Here is a 22,124-nt window from a genome sequence, read left to right on the forward strand (position 1 = left end):
AGCCTCTGTCACCTAAATTTTAGCCCAATAAGACCTGTGTCAGATTTCTAATTTCCAGGGCTATAAGATATTAAATTTGTGTTATTCTAAACTACTGCATTTGTAGTAATTTGTCACAGCAGCAATAAGAAACTAATACAGTAAGCATTATTATCTCTGTTTTTCAGGTGACAAAAATAGGGTTCAAAAGATTAACTTCTCTAAAATCATACAGGCATTAAATGACAAAGCCAGGACTGGAACCCAGGACAGTGTAACTCCCAGACCTCTTTCTTCTGCAACAATAGCTGACACTTATTAAACACCAACCAAGTATGAGGCAGGCCTTGGTCTAACATCTCTGCTGTGATATTTTGTCTAGTACTTGCAGCGGCCTATGAGGCAGGGAGGGGTTATCCTCACTCCTTAGAGGAGGAAGCTGAGGCCGAGAGAGGTTAAAGAGAGTGGTGAAGGCAGGATTTAAATCTGTGCAGCCGGACTGGAGTGCCCACATTCTTAATCCCAACACCACTTTGCTATCTTCTCGCAATTTATAGACAGAAAAACTGAGAGCCAAATATCTGACTCTCCTGAGGTCACACATCAACATGGTGCCACAACCAGGTCCAGAACCCGGGTTATCTCCTGCCTCCTCTAGGGCTCCTCTTCTTGAAGAACATTCAAGAAAGAAGAAAATACAGTTGGAAAAAACCACATCGAGGAGATACTCATGAACAGCTCTAAAGAGAAAAGGATGCATTTGCTCTCTACTTATTGTTAGTATTGTTCAATTTCCTGAGAAGCTTTACACCTACCCCAAATCATTTCTGTCAAAATTAATTGTGCATCTCCCAAGTAGCTGTCCTGTCTGTATTTTAGTAGTTAAGATCATTAACATGTCGTTTACCTTAGATGAAGCTTCTCATTAGGTTAAATGAGTTAAAACTGACTGTGCCTACACAGCTGTAGCCGGGGAAGAAGAGATGCACTACCCTTGACCCTGTCATTCCCCCAGACAGCCTCTCCGGAGACATGATCCAAGACGTTTAAGGGGCTGTGCTCTTATTTCCTGCCACTTTTATACACAACCCAAATCTTCTCACACAAACAACACTCATCATGCAAGTTAAACAGATTTAAATTTAAGCAAAATTGAGTGTCACCACATGTGCTTATGCCAGATCTATATAATTCTTTTGAGGTTTCTGGAATCATGAACCAAGCCATTTACGCTTCATAGGAACAGATTATATCATTTGAAATCCTCAATAAAAATGCAGTCTCATATTCTACAGATGGGTGTCATTTAATTAAAATATGTATTTAAAATGCAAAGGGCTACATTAATTTCGCACTGTGGCTGAGATTTTAATTGCACTCGAGTTAGGAAATTCTGAGTTAATGTTCCCCTGGCATCTCTCATTCAGCCTCTTAGAACAGATGTATTGTGATCCAAAGAGGATTTCAATATGTTTTCACATGCTGTACATGTAGGGATGGCTGTGAGATACTAGGGTGGCAGGAATTATGAAAACAAGATGATTCCCATGGGAGGGAGAACAGCAGCCTGTGGCTACTTCTCCTGGTTCCTCTACTTCACCAGGTGGCCCCCGGCTAATCACTCCCTTCACTTGGGCCTCATCTTAGTTCCCTACTTCAGATGGCACAGAAGGGTTGTCGTGGGGCTCCCGTTTTTTCGCTCCCATATTTAAAGGGCTCAGATCTTTGAAAAGCTCAGAAATTAAAAAACAAACAAAGAAAATCTCTGTGAATGCCTTTTAGTATCAGAGCACATTTTAGCATGTACTCTAAGTGTTTAATAAATGCTAATTGACCGATAAGAAAACCATCAAACTCATTTAAGTACTATTGTGACATAATAAACGACAAAATATTTTCCACACTGGAACACAGGAATTTTGAACTCTTAGGAACTTCTCTTTAGATTAGAGACAGTCCGGGGCAAAGAAATGCCAGCGCTCAGGAGTGTTTCTGACAAGTAAGACAAGGAGTAAAAGGAAAGTGACAAATAGTAGATGTTGTGGGCACCAAACCATGGGATAACTGCAGTGTCAAGGATTTGGGGAAAAGACTGATTTTACATGTAAATTATTAGAGAGTAATCCGTGATATTAAAGTGTCAAAAAAAGAAGAGATGAGAACTTCCATGAAGAGAAAGAAGGGTGGAATTGACACGGAGCACAAAAGGATATTATTCCTTCATTCATTCTGTGACTTCAGCCGTTTAGGCTGCTTGGTGCCCAGGACTGAGTTAAGCCTGGGGATTCGATAGTGAGCAAAAGATATGTGGTCCAGGCCATTTGGGGCCTTATAGCCTCATGGGGCTGTTATCTACACAAGACATGAAGGCAGATGCATGGTTAAATTAACACAGAGGTTTTAATTTTATTTTTAACACAGTTAAAATATTCAAGATTATAGGGAAAAGAAGAAAGGAGCAGCTCGACTTGAAGGGATGAATGTTAAGAAATAGTAATGTATCTTATATATTTTATGAGATTGTTTTTATTATGTATGTATGCCCGTGTGAAATCTTTTTAATTAAAATCTGCAAGGCTAATATAAGGTAATATATGAGAAAGAACTTCAAGTTCTTAGGAAAATAAGCAGTATATAAATCTTTGGGGAAGAAAATAAATCCAAAACTCTCTTAGAAAAATCAGCAAAAGAGCCAATCATAGAACTCAGGCCTTCTGGCTCCTCATCTGGTTCTTTGTCAGAATACAATACAATCTCCCAGATATTAACTTTTTATATTAAAAAAGAAAGCCAGCTAAGTTGAAGAAATAGCCATATTTTTCTCTCAGGCTTTTAAACTTAGTTTTATCAGTATATGCCTCACTGGTTCAAAACTGTCAACCAGAAAGCACACAAGCACCAGCAGAAGACTCCGGTTTCTGAGCGTCCTTGCCCAGACCCATCTTCCTTAAATGTCTTATAGATGAAGAACCACGGAGAGGCTGGTTAGAGACTGAAAAGAGAACCTCAGCGCTGACTGTACGGTCCTGTGTGAGCTATCACGGTTATAAACCCCAGAGAAATGAAATACATCTGTGTGCCTCAGAGGCCCAGGCCTGACTTTCTAATTCTGAAGGGGTAGATAAGGTTTAGAGGACCTTGGCAACTGGAGAAAACCCAATCCTCAGGGTTAATGTGCAAGACTTGACTAGTAAGAGATTGATTCCTCTTTATTGTTGTAGAAGACCAACAGGGCTTCAGAGTGGTTGGGATTTTTTTAAATATTCCCAGCTCATATCTGGGCTCTTATATAAATCCAATCTATCTATCCGTCTATAAAATCTTGTGGAGGATTGTTTTGCCCTTTTTAAAAAAAAATTTTATAAGATAGAAAGAAAGGGCAAATTTTCTTAAGAAAGGATGTTTGCAGAAACTAATTGAAAACAAACTTCTTTTAAAGGAGTGATTGCCTCCTTAAAAGTGCTAATTTCCATGTGAAATGTATGCCTTCTTGCAGAGCAGAGAGCAGTACCCCAGGCAGTTCTGGGGAGACAATTCATTACTGGTTAGTGTACACACGCTATGAAGGACATTAATTCACAAAATGAAAAACTAATAGAGTGTTTAGCTGGCTCTTTATCACCAGTGGCAGTCTGCACTCTGTTCATCATTAGTGTTTGCTGAGCTGATGGCGCCCGTAGTCAGGCCTGCTTATCACAGCTCATCTCAAATGAGTTGACATCACCTTCTGAGCTTCATTGGGCATCCCACCTCTCTTCATTGGCATGAGCAGTCCACGGGTACTAAGGAAGCTATGAAGTTAAGTTATTCTGTCCATTTTTGTTTTTGTCCCTTTCCCTTTTACTTCCTGTTGTGTCACCAGCAGAAACTCTCTAGCACTGCAGATTGGTAATCCCCACAGGCACATTCTGAGCTAATGAGAAAGCTAGCATCTTTATTCCCATTTTGCAGATGGAAAAACTGAAGCAAAAAAGTATGAACTATGCTTAGCCAGTGACAGAGCTGGGATATTGATCTTGGAGCCACATTAATTTTCATTAAACTAAGAAGAAATTTTACTCTGCTTCTCTAACTTGTTCCTTCTCATGTTCTGTGCTTTACCTTCTTTCAGCACCCCTCATTGTACATGATTCGTCTGTCCACTTTATGATTTCCACTTTCTCATATGAGATTTTACCAATCATTCATCTGAAGAGCTTTATTTATTTCCTTCTAAAAATCTGTTTTGGTGGTTCTTGGACATGCTTTCTACTTTCTGGAGTTGAAAGTCCATTACTTCTCTCCCTTATCATGTAAGTTGTTTCCTTACCTAGTAAAAAGAGGTATAATGATATTTTCACAAACTTGAAATATCCAAATTGCTTCATTAAGTTTAAAGCATGTTTGAAAGCAGACTGTGGTAGGATGTGCAGAGAGAACATTATTTACATGTCTTTATGTTTACATAAAGCAACTCTCAGATGAACACTGTAAATGCAATTTTCACTCTCTAAATTAGGGAATTTTTTTGTAATTTTGTGTTTTATGAGTTGTTTGAGTTTTAGAGAATGAGGAAGTGCTGTAAGTGGTATTATTTACAAAAGTAAATTTGGCTTTCCTCTCTTTTTGCCTGTGACCTCTGACTTGGCCTGTTGTGTTCCCAGCTTTGCCAGCTGCTTCAGTGTCCATCCGTCCTCTCCAGGAGGCACCCCCTACTGAGGAGACAGAGACACATGGTCAGTCAGCTGGAGACTCACAATGGTTACAGGCATAGACAGGAATCATAAATCATGTGTTCTGTTGAATTTATCCAATAGAAATTAAACTAGATCAGTGAAGTACTATCTTATGGGGCTATCAGAGAAGATGGTCATTCATTCAGTAGATATTTGTGGATCAACTCAGTTTAACAAATAACACAGTACCAGCAATGTATAGGCCTTCGGGACATGAATAAAGAAGACCCAGCCTCTGCTTTCAAGGGGTTTGTAAGTCATGGAAAAGACAGGCATGAAAGTAATTACGCTAAACTGTGATTTGGCAGCTATAGGGTAAGCACAACATGCTGTGGGAATATATGAAGTATATGCTTTAAAGGGGAATGTAAATATCAGGGAAGGCTCTCTGGGGAAGGTGGCAGCTAACCTGGGTCTTAACGGATAAACAGTAATTAGCCAGACAGTGAGGGGACACAAGGGAATGTTACGGAGGAGAAACCAAAAAGGGAAAGAGAGGTGAGGAGGAAAGGCTATGAAGTGAAAGAAAATATGGTGAGTTCAGGGTAGGACTGGAACATAAGGTTCGGTGTAGGGGAACAACAAGCAATGAAACTAGAGATGTGTGCAAGGGCCAGCTGAGATTTTATCTGGAAGACAAGGTCAAGCTATTGAGAGTTTAGAAATAGGAGAGACATAATCAGACGGTGTTTTGAAATGATTTTTTCAGCAAGACCATGGGAGAGTAAAATGGAGAGGAATAACTCCTGAGGCAAAGAGATTAGTCAGAAACCTGCTACATTAATATGGGTGATAGATGGTGAAGGACCGTACCAAGATTGGAGGCAGTGGGGATGGATTGAGAGAGATGAAGGAATAATGATCAGCCAGCCTTCATTGCTGATTACTTACGGGAGGTACAGGAGACATAGGCATCAAAGGCCTTTCTAGGCTCTTATCTGTACAACTGCGCGGACTATGACTGTGCCAAGCACCTGGGTTAGGACATGGAATTAGCTCTGCCAAACAGAGCCGTCTGTTAAAATGACGCTCTTTAAAATGAAACTAGCCACACATCACAAATATGTCATGCAGCATAAATCTAAATGCAAACAACTACAGGTAACTTATCCAAATTATTGAGTTGAACTAGAACTATATTGTATAAAATTCTCCTTAGGATATAGACTCAAATGATTCATAGAAATTTCTCTCATTTTAGGCATATTTATATTAATAGTATTGGATCTATAATATACAAATCTAACCTTAGCTATTTTATTCTCCTAACAGGCCTGCTAGAAGTAGTAAAATGGACTCATTCAAATGGCATTTTTTTATTACCCTGTATTTATCCCATGTTGGGAGATAGGGTGAACCAGGAATTCTGTTTAGGGGTTAACATGTGGAATTATAGGCATGTTATAATAATTATAAGTAATCTAGAAGGGTTCAGAGATAATCCCCACACTGGGCAATAAGCTTCTCAATGCCCCTATAACGTAGCTCAACTTGTTAGTAGTTCCTGAGAATGGTTTAATGAGGGAAGAGGTTGACACTACTAACTAAAATTAAAATATGGGGTCCAGTGTAAGTTTCACTGAGAATTGACTCTACTATGATTTTTGTAATTACTTATCAACGTCTTTTCTCTCTATATACAGTGCTTTTACCTAAAATAATGGCAAAGTACAAAATAGGCCATTTGTAGCACCCAAGGAAGTTAAAACCCTGTAGAAATTCCTGTATGTTTATTTTGAGTTCTGTATCTCATATGGAGGAAAGCTCAACTGTTTAGTAACCATCCTTGCTAAAATGTGGGAAATATTCTATGGAAATTCACCTCTCTGAGAAGAGATTGGAAACAACATTCATATGAAAATTAAAATAAATATAGAATGAGCCGGCCCGATGGCGCAGCAGTTAAGTGCGCACGTTCTGCTTGGGTGGGCCGGGGTTTGCCAGTTCGGATCCCGGGTGCAGACATGGCACCACTTGGTAAGCCACGCTGAGGCAGGCAGCCCACATATAAAGTAGGGGAAGATGGGCACATATGTTAGCTCAGGGCCAGCCTTCCTCAGCAAAAAGAGGATTGGCAGCAGATGTTAGCTCAGGGCTAATCTTCCTAAAAAAAAAACCACACACACACAAATATAGAAGGAAGAGGCAAGTGATATTGTGATAAAAGTATACTACAGACCACTCAGTGAGAAAAAGGCTATGAATGATGCTTTCTTGATGTAATGATGACACTGACATGGTGATTTTAGCAATGGGAGGTTTGAATTAGTTTGATGTTTCCAGAAGTCTAATGCAGCTAAAATAAGATGAGAAGTAAGTTCTCGACTTGTCTTTAGGATGATTTTTCTTCTCAAGAGGGAAAAATCTGGAGACTCAATCTTCTGTACTTAATTCTGACCAAAAGGAAGAATTCACTGGGAAAGTAAAAATTGTAATAGTCTTTGGAGAATGTTATTTACCATATCATATTGGAGTTCACACAGCGAAGAAAGTAAACACCAGGCATAGCTGGATGTTTGGTTTTCAGAAAGTTAGATTTTCAGGCATTTGGAGAAAATATAGGTGTGATCCCATGCTTAGAGCCTATCAAAGGGAATAGTTCATGAGGAGGGCTGGGCAAGACTTCAGACATAAAATTTGAGCCACAAAATGCTAAGTAATTTCAACAACAAAAAAATAATATCAAGCACAATCTATGTTAGGGTGTATCTTTTCCCCCCGAAGGTTGATTTTTCTTTTCTTCCTCAGTTTTTTGGTGAGGCAGATTGTCACTGAGCTAACATCTGTGCCAATCTTCCTCTATTTTACATGGGATGCCACCACAGCATGGCTTGATGAGCTGTGCTAGGTCCACGCCTGGGATCCAAACCTGCGAACCCCAGGCCACTGAAGTGGAGCACACAAAATTAACCACTACACCACTGGACTGGCCCCCTGCCAGGTAGTATTCTTAAAAATACACATACATGCACTCATTTAATCCTCAAAATAACCCAGGAAGTAGATATCGTAATCATCTCCATTTCTGCCTACTGGAAAACTGAGGCACAGAGAGGTGAAATAACTTACCCGGGTACACATACTGTCAAGTTATTAAGTGCTCGAGCCAGAGTTTGAACTTGTTCAGCGTGCTCCCACAGTCTGTACTTTTAACCACCAGGCTGATGTATAGCATCTAAAGAACTCTCAGATGAGCTCACATAGGAGAATGTAAGAATGAAAGAACGACCTGTAATCATAGATGAATGCATAGCAGGCACACAAAATGTACAGTGAGCTTGTAGGTAAAGTATTGGAGGCAAAAGCCCAGAATGACTTGATGGTCATTAGAGATGCTGAGGACAACAAAATGCAGCTATGTTTAGTCCCAGAACGAACAGAAAATGGAGAGGCCCATGATTGGTAAAGTGTGAAGGTGTGTTAATAGAAAGCAGAACCACTCTGCTTCTCTTTTGTCTCTGTCTTATTTAGAAAGGGGACTGTTCTTCAAATGAAAGGATAGGACAGGTCATGGTAAGAAACAATTGTGAGGAAAGCAGCAGGTGACATCTGACTTCTTTGCAGTAGAGTTCAAATATATTATCTTGGAGTATTTAAGGAAATTTGCTGAACTTAAGAAAATGTGGAACATGTAAGAGAGGACAGAACACCAGATTACAGCACATATTCCTAGTCTTTTTTTTTTTTTTTTTTTTTTTTGAGCAAAATTAACCCTGAGCTAACTGCTGTGAATCCTCCTCTTTTTGCTGAGGAAGACTGGCCTTGAGCTAATATCTGTGCCCATCTTCCTCTACTTTATATGTGGGATGCCTACCACAGCATGGCTTGCCAAGAAGTGCCATGTCCTCACCCGGGATCCAAACCTGCGAACCCCGGGCCGCCAAAGCGGAACATGCGCACTTAACTGCTGCGCCACCAGGCCACCCCCCCAGTCTTAAAACAGTGAAATCTGAAGAAATTCTAGAAACTGTAGATTAAAGTTTGACAGTGATTCATAGAGCAAATATGATTGTTAGCACCTAGAAGAGAATGTGATGAGTGCCAGGAGCCAACCTCGGTTCATGGAAGGAAAAGCAAAGCATCATAGCTGCCCAAAGGCCACCAAAAGAGACAGAACAGGATTTACAGTGGAGGGAACGGGTGGCACTGTGCATATATACTTATAATTAGTGGGTGGACACCAGGTCTTGCCACAATCTCAAATGTGTATGTCTGTTTTCCAATACATGTGAATATGTTTTTCAACTTAGCTCTTGTGTCTTATCAAACCAAGATTTACCAATATCAGCTTGTTGTTTCTCTGAAAATAAAATTCTGCTTAGTCAGTCCAGCAGAGGAAGATACAAAAATTTGAGTATTATTCACTTTTTTAAAGTGAGTGTTCTGATGAATAAGCCTAAGAACAAAGAGATCTAAGCTTTTGCGGGTCAGGAGGTGGTCCCTTCTAAATTCCGTGACTTTTTCCTGGTTGCCCCAGAGCTGGTTATCCAAACTATGGAGCCCAGAAGTTGTTGCATACTTAGTGTGCTCACAAACATGGAGTATTGTGGAAGATACATTCAATATTAAACTGAAGCTTTTTATATGGTCATCGAAAGCAGCTTCAAATTGAGTGACCTCGATAATAAGTCTGCCTTGTTGAAGTCTACATCTTTAATCTGGGATTTCTTTTGAAAATAGCAGGAAAATCCCATGGTACAGTTTTCTGAAAAATTTGATGGTGAAATGATTCTGTGAAACACTTTCTGAAGGGAAGGTTGAATCTACTTTGCAATGGAATCTTGGCATGTGTTATTCAGAATGAGAGCAATTCATAGTTTGCTCAGTACTCAGTAAATAGGGAAAAAAAGGTACTAGAGTTCATGTAACTAAAATAATAAAGATAACGCAAGTCATTTGTTTCCAAGTAAATATTGTTTATATTGTTTGTATAGATCTTCCTGCCTCTCATCCTCACTCTGTGGGAGTGGTGTCATCACTTAAATGTTTGACTTTTACTCCTATTTTGGCTGGCACCTGGAGATTGGAGTGCAGTGGGAAGTTGTTTGCTTGGGACCAAATGCTTCCTCTTCAAGGGCTGTGGTTTGTACACAACTCTTTTTGTTTCCAAAGTGGAGCTTTCTGATTAAGGTGGAGGAGGGCAAACCAGAGTGAATGGAGACCAGGAGATTAGGACCTCTGCAGAGCACAGTCTGAAGATCCTTGCCGTGGGAGTTATAACACTCCGTTAAAGGGTAACCCGGGATTCTTAGTGACCCTTCGTCTCCCTTCTTCCTACTCCAGATGTTCTCTGAGATCTGAGTAGCCATAGCTCAGAAATACCTCAGAAGGTTGTATTTATTCATCAGAGCTCAGTCAGGAAAACAGAAACCATTTTAGCAAGAGGGAATTTAATACAAGGAATTAGATGTTTTAAAAATTGCTAAACGGGATTAGAAAACAGTTGGAAAGAAGCAAAGAGCAAGGAAACTAGCTGCCGACTGACAGGAAATGCAGGAAATGCACCAGTGGTTTCTCCTACCTGCAGTGAGGAAGCAGCTGTTGCAGGAGCTCTTCTGGAAGCTACTGCAAGCCTATTATTTGCCATCTGCCTGAGCATCTTTCTACCACTGCAAGAAAATAACGCCTCCCTTTTTGTTTGCCTTCCACATCTTTTGGGAGTGCCTCTCACTGGCAGAGTCTAAACTCGAAACCCTGCTGGCAAGAAGCTGGAAATTGTAGTTCCTGTGCTTCCAGGAAAGGGGCTGGGGATGGTGCCGAGTTGACGGCAGACAAGGGCACGGGGTATTCGCCTGTCTCACTTTCTACATCAGATTTATCTAAGGTAATATCAAGGGGAACATATTCCCAAGAAAGCAAATAAAATAACAAGTCTCCTATGGTAGTAAATAGAAAAAAAACGTCGTTCCAAAATAAGCCCGATTCAGCTCTTTTAGCCTTAATGGAAGACCTGACTTGTCAGTGTCTTTATGTGCATACTGAAATAATTTATAACACAATTTCTGTCTCTTCAAGTGAAAATAACAGTTTCTACCATTCCAGGTCAAAATTTCATGGGCTGTATAGATTCATAATCGTTACTCCCTATAATCGTTCCTAACCCTAAACTATACCACAGGGACACACACCCGTGTGTATTTGTTCTCCTCTCTCTTCCTAGTGCCTTTGGCAGGGGGAAAGTAAACTGTGACCATGGAATAAATGCTGAGTCAAAATATAAGTATAAACATGAACTTTCAGACCCTGTGTGAGAAAGGTGGACCTGATCTCTCAAAAACCCGATTTCAAAGCTTTGTTGAATACCCTTTTGAATTCCTAAGATGATGCCTAAGTTCACTTTGCTAAAGAACCAAGCTCTGCAGGCTTCCTGTCCTTGAAAAGAGAGGTCCCTGTCATTCCTCCCTCAAAATAATGTAAGAAACACTGTGTTATCCCCTCCCAAGCTGTTTCTTAGTGTCATTCCTTGCTTCCCACCAACTACCACTTCCTCGTGCCTGCCTGAAGTGCCACCTCTTTTTTTTTGAATTGGCTACTCTGGAGAAAGTCATTCTCCCCCTTTTTGTGGATGAAAAGATACAATTTAAACCTGCCACCCTTAATCCCTTTTTTCTCTTGGATGTCTCCCTGATTTGAACATTGCCAGAATTCTGTAGTGTTCTCATACTTTTGCGATTCCTTATTTTAAGGTTAAAATGTCATGAGTTTACACAATGTAATGTCTCAATATATCAATATGCCATATCCTTTCTGTCCATTAGCCACGTGAACAACGAAGCCCACAGCTCTCTGGTTTTCTCCAAGGTGTTTTGATGAGTAAGGAGATGAGTTTGGGAGTTTCAATCTTCCAGGCTCCCACTATGAGGTCCAACCATATAGCTTAGATTACTGAGTGCTTACTGTGCACTGAACATTGTTCTAAATGCTCTGTGTGTGTTACGTCATTGAATCCTTACAATGACCCTCTGAGGCTGAAACTGTTATTGCCCCAGTTCAGAGTTTCACAGTTTACCCAAGGTGGTTCAGTTAGTAAGTGATTGAGACAGAATTTAACCACTGTTTTCTGAGCCTAAACATAGGTAGTCAATCAAAAGAAATGTTGTAGGCAGGAAAATTGGATTCATAATTAATATGAGAATACATATTCTTTTACTTAGGGAAAGAAGATTATTTAGATTTTGAGGCAATATCCTGAAATTGTATAATCACCTGATAGATAAATGATTGCTTCTCTATGTAGCTTACCCTTAGCTGGCATAAAAACAGATTATTAATCTTTTGGTTTTTAGGGAAGTTGATTCTGGAAGCATCTATCTAAACTGTTAATTATTCTAGGGATTATATTACAAAACTAGAATGGATGTGTGAACAGCATTCATGTGTTACTAATGTATAAAGACAGAAATATAGCTGTATATTATAAACCTTCACAAGGCATTAGTCAATATGTGTATGGCAGCAATGCATCAATTTAGCCCACACAGGGAATATCTGACACAAGGGAAATTAAAGAGGAGGCACTTAACTGTAGTCTTTGCCTCATACTGGAGCAGTGGCCACACTTGTCCTCAATGACCAGAAATTCTCTTAGCAAGATTTACACCTGAAAGTCTTGCACCATGTGTTAGCAAGTGAATTCTCTCTCTATTTCTTACTTCCAACGTGCTTCAAAGGGAGCCGACACCAACTGCATAGCTAGTCTTGGTGATCGTCTGTGTTCTTGGCAGGGTCACCTCTGTCTTCCGGATAAGTCAGTTGTCTGTGTGTTGTCCACACAGTGATAGGATCAGGGTGACCAGTGTTTCCAGGAGTCTCCCTGTTTTGCTCTGCAGTCACAGTAGCTCATCAGGTTTCGCCATTAAATATATAAGGTACTCTTATTGTTCCAAAGGCTACTTAAAGCTATAGAGGAGAAGGAAACTGTGTTTTTGTTATTTATTCATTCAACACATCTTCATTGATAAATACTAGTAGGGGTAGTAATAGTAACTACCATATATTAAGCACTTGTGTGTCAAATGCTATTCTAGGCATTTATATATTTTCTCATTTAATCATCTGAATCCGGTGAGGTAGGTATGATGATCTCCTTTTACAGGTGGGGAATCTGTTTTAGAGAAGTTCACCCAAATGGGATGTGAGAAAGTCAGAATTTGAACTCAGGTCTATCTGTCTCCAAAGGGCACCTTCTTGTTCACTGTACTTGATACTTACCTGCGGGTTCCAGAAGCTGCGTTATATACTGGAAAGGCAAAGATAACTGTGAGGTTGTACCCGCTCTCCGTCAAGAAGTTGATTTCTCAAGTTGGGCCTAAATTTATGAATGATGCAGCTGCCTGAACAGGACGCTCATGAAAAAAGGCGACTGGAAAAAGTTAAATTGAAGAGAGACCCCATATAGGACTTTCAACTTAATTCCTTTAGTTCTGTCTTTATTTGTTGCACTTGTTTGCTGTGTCGTATTGGGAAACGTGCTTTATTTCTGTTTGGTTCAGTTTCACCATTTGTAAAGGGCACCAATATTTCTAATTTACCCCATGAATAAGCCATCCCCTAAAGCTCTTTGGAAGATTTACAAATGCTAAAGCTGTAAGGCTCCTGTTTGAACACAGGGATAAATGTTATCTCTTTGCCATGTAATATTTTTCTCTCTAAAACTCTGTTAGAACTTAAATCTGTGTCGCTCATTCACCTAAAATATCTGGTTAAGTATTTGTTAACACTTTAAGATGCTCTTTGATGTGGGGTTTTATAGAAATACAAAAAGCTTGCAAAGTCCATGGAAATCTAATATAGCTCTACAATAGTGCCTTTCGACAGAAGGACTAGAGCTGTTCATTAGCTTTTTCCCTCCATTTCTCTTTCATATCTGGCAGGAGCTGAATTGGCCACACCACACGCCTTTTTAGTTGATGATTAGGTTTTTACCAAGCCTCAGGGAGGATTATTTGGAATAAAAGAAAAATCAATCTTAGTGTTTGCCCTGAGGACCAAAAGAGACTGAGGTCTGTAGTGTCACTCACAAGGTGGAAAGACCGTGTGTCTGTGCTGGTTTGCGCTGCATGGAGATAGGAGCCTAAAGCGAAATGTCGTGGAGGACCTGGGGCTTGCTCAGGCTTGTTACCCTCAAGCAGTGGTTCATAACTGGGTGGGATTTTCCTTCCACGGAACTGTGCAGTGTGCAGTGCATACTGTTGGCTCAGAATTGGCCTCTTCTCCTGTGGTAGCTTAAGGGAACAGCTGTCATTTGTTACCTTGTTTCTTATTTTTGTTTTGCTCTTCACAGTGGGTCTTATACACATTTCCTTTGTTTTCCTATGTGGATCAATATTTGGAATAATTCTTCAGTTTCAAACATTCATAGCTTTTCTGGAGCTTCAATTTCTCACTCTGAAATAGAATAATGTTCCAGGCTAATGAACTATTGAGAGGACGTTAGGTTAAAGGCATTGTGAAGATATAATGGGAAAAAAAGGAGATAAAATTATTTGATTTGTCCTTAACTTAAAGATTATATTCAACAGGCAGTATTTCTGAGTGTAAGGAAGAGCTATATGCTATCAGAAATGACAGGAAGAATATGTTATTGCTTTTGTTCTCATGGATCTCACAGTCTGCCAGGGATGCCTTAGGCAAGTACAGTGCAAGATGAATTGTGCTAAGGCCATTAGGGGGAGGCAGGGTGCTACAGGAGTTCAGAGAATTGTCCCTAGCTTTGCGGTAGGCACCATGTTAGGGGCCACATTCCCCACATGGTCCTCACAACAACTCTCTGAGTTGTATAGATGAGGAAAAGGAGGCTTGAGTTGTTAAGAAATGTGTTCTAGAGGTAATAAAAAGTGAAAGAATAAACTGTATTCCTCTGGGGAGCAGCAGGAAAGAGTATGGTTTCATAGAGATGAAAATTTACTCTTAAGAAGCATCCTTAAAGTTAATTTCTTTATAAAAGTTTCATCTTTGGTCTTTTATGGGGTTGGGGGGGCCTCATAAGAAGACATTTTCAAACAAATGTCATTGAACATCCAAGTCATTAGACTGGGCAGTGAGTAGGACTGGCTTATCTTTTCTTCCCCCAAAGAGTCACTGTCTATAGTTAGGATAATATAAGACATTTTGGAGGAGAGGAAGAGAGAGATGTCCAAAAGAACGCTAGGAAGTTATAATGCCCACTGTCTTATGGTTAATAGAGGGAAAAGATGTAACACATGATCATTTAAATAACTGTACCACAGAAAAGAAGTGTTTGCCTCCTGTAACGTGGTGGAAGCATTTTATTTTATTTTATTTTATTGGTAATAAACACATTATCAATTAGGGGAATGGACCCTAGAAAAGCAAATATAAATAAGACACCTTCACCTCATCCTCCTGTTTCCCCATCTTTATCTCTTTTTTTCTTCCTGGTAATGAATTTCTTCCACTTTTCCCCACCCTAGTTTTTCAAAAGTCCCTTCCATTTGCCCTTCTTCCCCTGTGAGAATGGACAAAAGAGAGCTTCCTTCCAGAGGCAGCAATGAAAAGACTGATGACTGCCATTCTTGCTACATAGCTTTTAGATATAAAAGGATTCATTGGTTGGGTGTTATGTCTCAGAGAGGAGGCTGTATTTCCAGAGCTGGTTATACACGTGTGTATGCATGTACGGAGTCAAATCTGAGTAATGTGCAATACACCCCCATCCTTTGCAATCGTAATTCTGTGGGACAAGGAACAATCTGAGTCAGTGTTGTGGTTTTCAAAATCAATTGACTTTGCTAGTTCAAACCCAAAATTTCTAGGGAAATCTAGACTGAAAAGAAATAGTTATTATTTGGGGACAGAAGAATTATTGCTTCTGCAATAAGAAGCAAAATGAAGAGAACCTACCAAACATGTTTGTTAGATAACGCTCATCCTATGTAGAAGTCAAACAAAAGAGCTTACAACTAGGTTATAGATCGTTTGGAGAGTGGGAAAGAGAGACTAAATAACTGGCTTGATAATAGTGTCTAAAGCTAGAACTGTTGGTGAAGAATAGCTAGGTGTTAAAAATGTATCTCAGGACAGAGAAAGATCAAAAAGAGTTTAGTTTGTAGTAACTGACTTAGATAGGGAGGAAAGAACATCTCTCTCTTAAGAAAATTCACATTAGATGCTTAATAAGACAGTAGATACTTTAGCATAGGGAGATCATCTATTCATTCCGTTCATAAATAAATAATTTATTTAATGAACATTTAGAAAGTGCCTACTGTATACAAAGCACTGGGGTGGGAGACAGTTAACTTATATAGTTTGCAAATAATTCAAGAGAATGAATAGAAAGTAGGGATAGTGGTACAGAGAAATTAAGAAAGCTGAGGATAGAACTAGCTGGTGTTAAAGTTCCAACTTGCAACTGTGGTATTATAGTGTCTGACACTTTTAAATCCTACCCCAGTGTTAGATGATAGTAGCATATCCCACAGGCATTTAAGGAGAGCAAATGGGTTAGATGGAGAGTCTGCTGTCACAGCCCCCATTGACTCTGTAAGCCCCATGAGTTCTTATTGTCACAGAACTAATCAGCATTCCTATCTTTATTTTAAAAAATGTCAGCTGGGTAACAACATCAAAGCATCTCAAAATTATTTACAAAACCTAATAACACGTTGCTCTAGGAGTTAGAAAAATGCTATTGCCACAATTTTCTAAATAGGAAAACGGAAGATTGGAAATTAAATAATTTTATCCTGGGTTCAAGCAAAGATTATGTGGTCTCATTTCTCTGTACAAGTAAGAAGAGGAGTCCAAAATAATGATTGTACCAGAATTTGATCTTCTAAAATATGTTCCAGTGAGAAAATCTCATGGGATCATTCTTTATTGTCTTTTTCCATCTTCTAAAATGTTTGAATTCACAGCGCTCACCTTTCTTTACTGCCATGATAACCATCTTTCCCTTTTCAATTTATCACTTTCATGACAGCTGATACCAGTCTAAGCTAATATTGTAACAATTTTAGGTAATACTGCAGATGCACAAGGACATCCTCATATGAATCAATTAAAGAAGTCACAGTAAGTTGCCGTTGAAAGTGTAGCAGCTGCATCCTTGAAAACAGATGCTCTTCTGGGTCTGAATGAGTCCAATTTTGACTAATTTTAAGACCTAAACAGATTTCATTCTGGTTAATATTAGGATGTGGGAGCACTTGAGACATCCTAATGTCCTAGGCTGATTGCTTCTCCATGACAGTTAGTGTGTTGGCTTTCCTTGAGAGATGCAGAGTATTTGATATGCCAGAAATTTTATGTCAGTGAAAAAGAGAGATCTCAAATCTCTGCTGCATCAAGGTGGACTCATGAAATTAAAGTAACTTCTAAAGGCAACACAGTTTACAGGGAAGGTGTTGAGATTGTAAGGGTTGACCAGAACTGCTTCAGACTGTACTTGTGCAAGGTCCCCGGATAGCCCAGGAAACCAGCATGATGAACTACTTCCACATCCCCACTCAGTCCCTAGAATATACTCAAGAAACTAAGGAGAAAATTATAGTTGTAAATGGCAAGTTCTTCTTTCTCTTTCCTGATCTTTATCAGTCTGTTATTATTTGAATTATTTGCCATGTTATTTTGGTCAATTAAGTCATTTGTTCAGCTTAATTATTATAGCATTGATTGAGCTCCTGTAATGCCTCCGGTTATTCCACCGGCCTTCAAAATAGGAATGCATATATAATCCCTGCCCTGAAGGAGTTAATGATCTGGGAGGGAGACATATTGATAAACAATGTCAATGGAATATGATAACTACTATAGTAAATTTATGTGGGGAAAAAAACAAAAAACACCCAGAAGAGCCAATGACCCTGCGTGAAGAATGAGGAAAGGCTTTCTGGCTTTCTTTTTTTTCTTTATTTAAAGATTGGCACCTGAACTAACAATTGTTGCCAATCTTCCTTTTTGTTTTCCTTCTTCTTCTCCCCAAAGCCCCCAGTACATAGTTGTATATTCTAGTTGTTAGTGCCTCTTGTTGTGCTATGTGGGACACCGCCTCAGCAGGGCCTGATGAGCGGTGCCATGTCAGCACCCAGGGTCCAAACCCGTGAAACCCTGGGCCACTGAAGCGGAGCATGTGAACTTAACCGCTCGGCTATTGGGCCAGCCCCAGGAAAGGCTTTGTAAGCCAGAAAGCATGAATAGTATAGAAAGAAGAATAAAAGCCATCAAAGGTATAGAATCCTGAAACACCATGATATGTTTAGGGAATGTACTTTAAAAGAGTGGTGGGTCAAAGGGCCAGGGTTGGGGAGGGGAGAAATTGAAGAGGAAAGAGAGAGTGGTGAAAGATGGAGAAAAACTGAGATGTTGGGCAGAAACTAGAAATCATGGAAAGCCTTGCTAAGGAGCTTGGACTTTATTATATAAGCAATGGGAAACATTGATGTTATTTTTACAAGAAATTAACATAGTCAAATTTGTCTTTTAGATAAATAACTTTCTTTGTCTAACTCACATTTAATTAGGTAAATATGGAGGATTGAATTAAGGCAGGGGCCAGGCATGAGGCAAAGACATCAGTCAGGAGCCTATTATAGTAGTCCATGGGAAAGATGAGGGCTAAAAAAGAAAGTGACAGTAGACATAGAAAAGACAAAGTATATTAAGAAAACATTTAGGAAATAAAGTTGGAAAAATTAGTCTTTGCTGAGGAGAGTGAGGGAGAGGAGAGATTCAAAGATTGCTCACACGTTTGCAGCTGAGATTCCCAGATTACTATACTGCTGATAGAAAGGGAATTCAGGATAAAGAACAGATGCTAAGGATAGATAATGAGTTTGGTTTTGAACACATTGCATTTGAGATGCCTGTGGGATATACAGGTTAAGATAGCTTGCAAACAGTTGATCAAATGAAGTTCAGGAATCATCAATTCCTCCATAATAGCAAAAACCGTGAAAATGGATGAGCTCACCCTTAGAGACCATTTAGAATGACAAGGGAGACCAATAGAGGAAAAAGTCCCTGGGAACACCAGCGTTTATGGGTGGGCTAAAGGAAGAGGGCCCAGTGAAGGGCACTGTGAAGATGATGTAACAATGTCAGGGGGGTAAGAGGACACCCAGAGGAATATGGTGCCGTATGAAACAGACTTTCGAGAAGGAGATGGCCAGTCACGTTGAAGGTAGCGGAGAGCCTTTCTGAGATTAGGACTGAGAACTGCCCAGTGGATCTGGCAATTAGAATAGCATTGATGACAATTATCAGAATAGTTATTTAGTAAAGAAGTGAAGGCAGAAATCAGATTATGGCACATGGAAGAGTTAGTAGAAGGCAAGAGGACAGAGACAGCAAGTGTTGACAGTTCTTGTGAAGTCTTAATAAGAATCTGAGGTCCTCGAGAGAGGAGTAACAGAGAGTAGGAAGGACAAAAAGCCTGGGGAGAGCAGCATGAATTTGGGAAAGTTGCTGAGAAAGGGAAAAGAGCTAGCCAAAAACTAGTGAAGGATTGACAAGTGGTATTGAGGACCTTTTTGAAATTAAAATCCAGAAAATTTTAGTGGCAACAATCCGTACTTTTGTTTCCCTGTCAGAAGATGAGTTGCAGGATTATCCTAGGGTTAGATCGAGTTGCCACAGAAGAATCTACTTAGAGGGTCATTGGTCAGATGGTGACACATGGCCAAGTCTAGCTGCGAACAAAGCTGGGAATGCAAACGTGTAGCTTTTTAGAGTCTATAGTTTAATGAGCGAAGGAGAATTGGAAGGAAATACCAGTTGGTTCACCTAACGAGCAGTGTCTGCGCCAGAGACAAGTTTCAGCTTCCTCATATAGACCAATCAATTTAGTACAGAAAGCTGCAGTTACCTCGCTGCAAAGAGTTAGCTAGGAGTATCAAAAATGCCTGCTTTTATGCAATGGTTATAAGAGGAACAAAGATAATATGAATGATCTGATATGACCGATCCACAGCATTAGAAAAACAGCTCAAAGTCCATATCTTGATAAAATGATCAAGTACTAATATTTTTAAAGCCCAACATATGTGGGCTCTGGCAATGTGAAGAGCAATGCCTGAGATAAATATAACAGCCATCATAGCCTCTAAAACGGTATGTGCAAATGTGTGTGCATGTGTGTGTCCAGTAACCTCCTATCCTGACTATAATCTCCCAAGCAGATTCTGTCAGCATTGCTTTTTTTGAAGATTTCCATTTGACATTTAAGAGCTAGTTAATTGTTTGGTGTTGTCTTTGCAGTGCTCAGCATTTCTGTGCTCAGTGTATTCTTTCTTGTTAAGAAAACTTCGTAAATTTCAGTCAACCCTGAGGAATTCACAAGCCAGCTTTTCAAAAGTGTTCTGGGCATAATTTTTCATGCTGCTTTACTAAGATGTGTTTTTGCTTTAGATTATGGTTGAGCAAAATGTACAGCATGATGCTATTCTAAACTACTTTTACCTCAATCTTTGCAAGTTTTATCTTGGCTGCTTATCTTGCTGTTAACTTCCTCTACTTGGATTTTTTTTTTTTTTAATTTGCACGGTTTGGCAGTGGTCATTGGCTACACATGATGAAATTGTATATTTCTATAATAAGAAAGGGAGACTTTTTTAACTTTCTTGGTGGAATTTGTCCAGAATGCCTTTGATAAGGTTTGGGAGATTACATGGTATAGCTTTGGACCTCAGACCTCGAGTCTGATTTCTTCAAAGTCTGATTTCTTCCTCTTTTCATTGCTGTATAGATACCTCACCATGCCACAGTTAGCGTCACACAACAGAGGAATCCAGAGGCTCAAAAGCCCTAAAATGCTTTGAAATATTAGAACAATGTTGACTTACAGTTGCTTTCGTACATCCTGCCAAATGGAAACATTATGAAGACGGTGATCTCACCTGGCAATCAAACAACTTGAATGATGTTAAATTAGAGAGGACATGTAATGTCACACATCCAGTCCTGCAAATCACGTTAGTGAATATCTTAGATGCTGCCAAGGCTGGTAAAATTTTAAATCTACGTCACTACATTCTCTTCTTCCTTACACGTCAGTTCCCTTGAACAAAATTCATTTTTTAATGTTTGTGTGGTATTTTAATTTATTAAAGTCTGGTTCCACTTGGCCTTATAAGTCTTGACCATCCCTCTGGGCTCTCCTCTGGGCTTGGCAGAGTCTAGGAATAGACGCAGCACTGAAAGCCAGTAACTGTAGATACTGCTGCAGCCAGATGTTGACTCCCTACCCTGTAAGGTGAACACCTCCTGCGTTAGTCAGTAGTACCTCACCAAATGCCATGTGCTCTAAGTCCGGGGAGCCCTCTTCCAAAGGACACTGCATCCTCTGATAGGGAGAAGAATTTTCAGGTGGAAAAGCAAAAAATACTGACAAATGGAAATTGAACTTCAAGATGGATAGAATTATCTTTTAAGTACTTTGTTGCTGTAATTGATCTTAAGACACTTAACCTAGACAAATCACATACTAAAGAATAATAATAATTATTTGCGTGTATTATGTATATTAACATTGAGTTTTATATACTATTGTTCTAAGTGTTTTGTCTACATTAACCCATTCAATGCTCCCAACAACCCCATGCTGTAGGTACTATTATCTCCGTTTTACAGAAGAAGAAACTGAGGCAGACAGAATAGAAGTAATTAGCTCTTGGTCACATAATCAGTAAGTAGTGGAGCCAAGACTCAAAGCCAGTCTTTGAGGCTCTAGAGAACCAAAAGAGCTTTCGAATGAAACTGCCAAATTATTGTTGGTGATCTTTGAGAAAAGAAGTCTAGACATAAAAAAAAACATAGTTCACATTTTTGCTCTTTGGTATTTTTCCTGAAGAAAATATTGGAGTACTGTTAAATATTTTATCAATTATTTGAGAGAGATATAGAAAGTAGCTTTATCAAATTTTCCAAAAAGACCTTTTTAAGGCTTTTAGCTGACTGCAAGCTCTCTGTGAGTTAAAGTAGAATACAACACACCGCCTCTCCCCTCAACGCCTGGAAGATTGTAGGCTGACATGCAAGCAGCCTGGCATCTAGAACAAGAGAATTAATCAGTCTTTCTAGTCAAGGCAGCCCACTCTATTGTATTCATTATGTTTGGTCTTGAATCCCACATTTTGAGGGAAATATAGAACCATTAGAATGTTTTTTGCTGAATTATGAGAAGTGTAAAATGACTCAGTCTGATTATTTGAAGGTAGTTGGAAAACTGGGGACGTTTAGCCTGGAAAAGAGAAGACTTCAAGGAAGCCAAAAGAGATATCTTCAATACTTGAAGTACTGACACACATGAGAATGATTGCAAGGGTGGTAGAATCTGGGCCAATGATTAGAAGTTAATGAGGACAGATATGGCTTGATGCTAGACGGTCAAATCTTTCAGAAATGGAATAGGCTGCTTCAAAAGCTATTGAGTTTCCTTTCACAAATGTTTGTGTGGATGTGCAACCAGAG

The 22,124-nt window shown here is 39.5% G+C and overlaps 1 protein-coding gene across 3 annotated transcripts in view; it reads left to right on the forward strand.

Moving 5' to 3' along the window:
• Positions 1 to 22,124, forward strand: part of EXOC4 (exocyst complex component 4) — a 738,285-nt gene that overhangs the window by 648,055 nt on the left and 68,106 nt on the right. The gene's annotated exons all lie outside the window — the stretch shown is intronic.

The sequence above is a fragment of the Equus caballus genome, chromosome 4 (genome assembly GCF_041296265.1).
Source record: "Equus caballus isolate H_3958 breed thoroughbred chromosome 4, TB-T2T, whole genome shotgun sequence".
In the NCBI taxonomy this organism is placed as follows: Eukaryota; Metazoa; Chordata; class Mammalia; order Perissodactyla; family Equidae; genus Equus; species Equus caballus.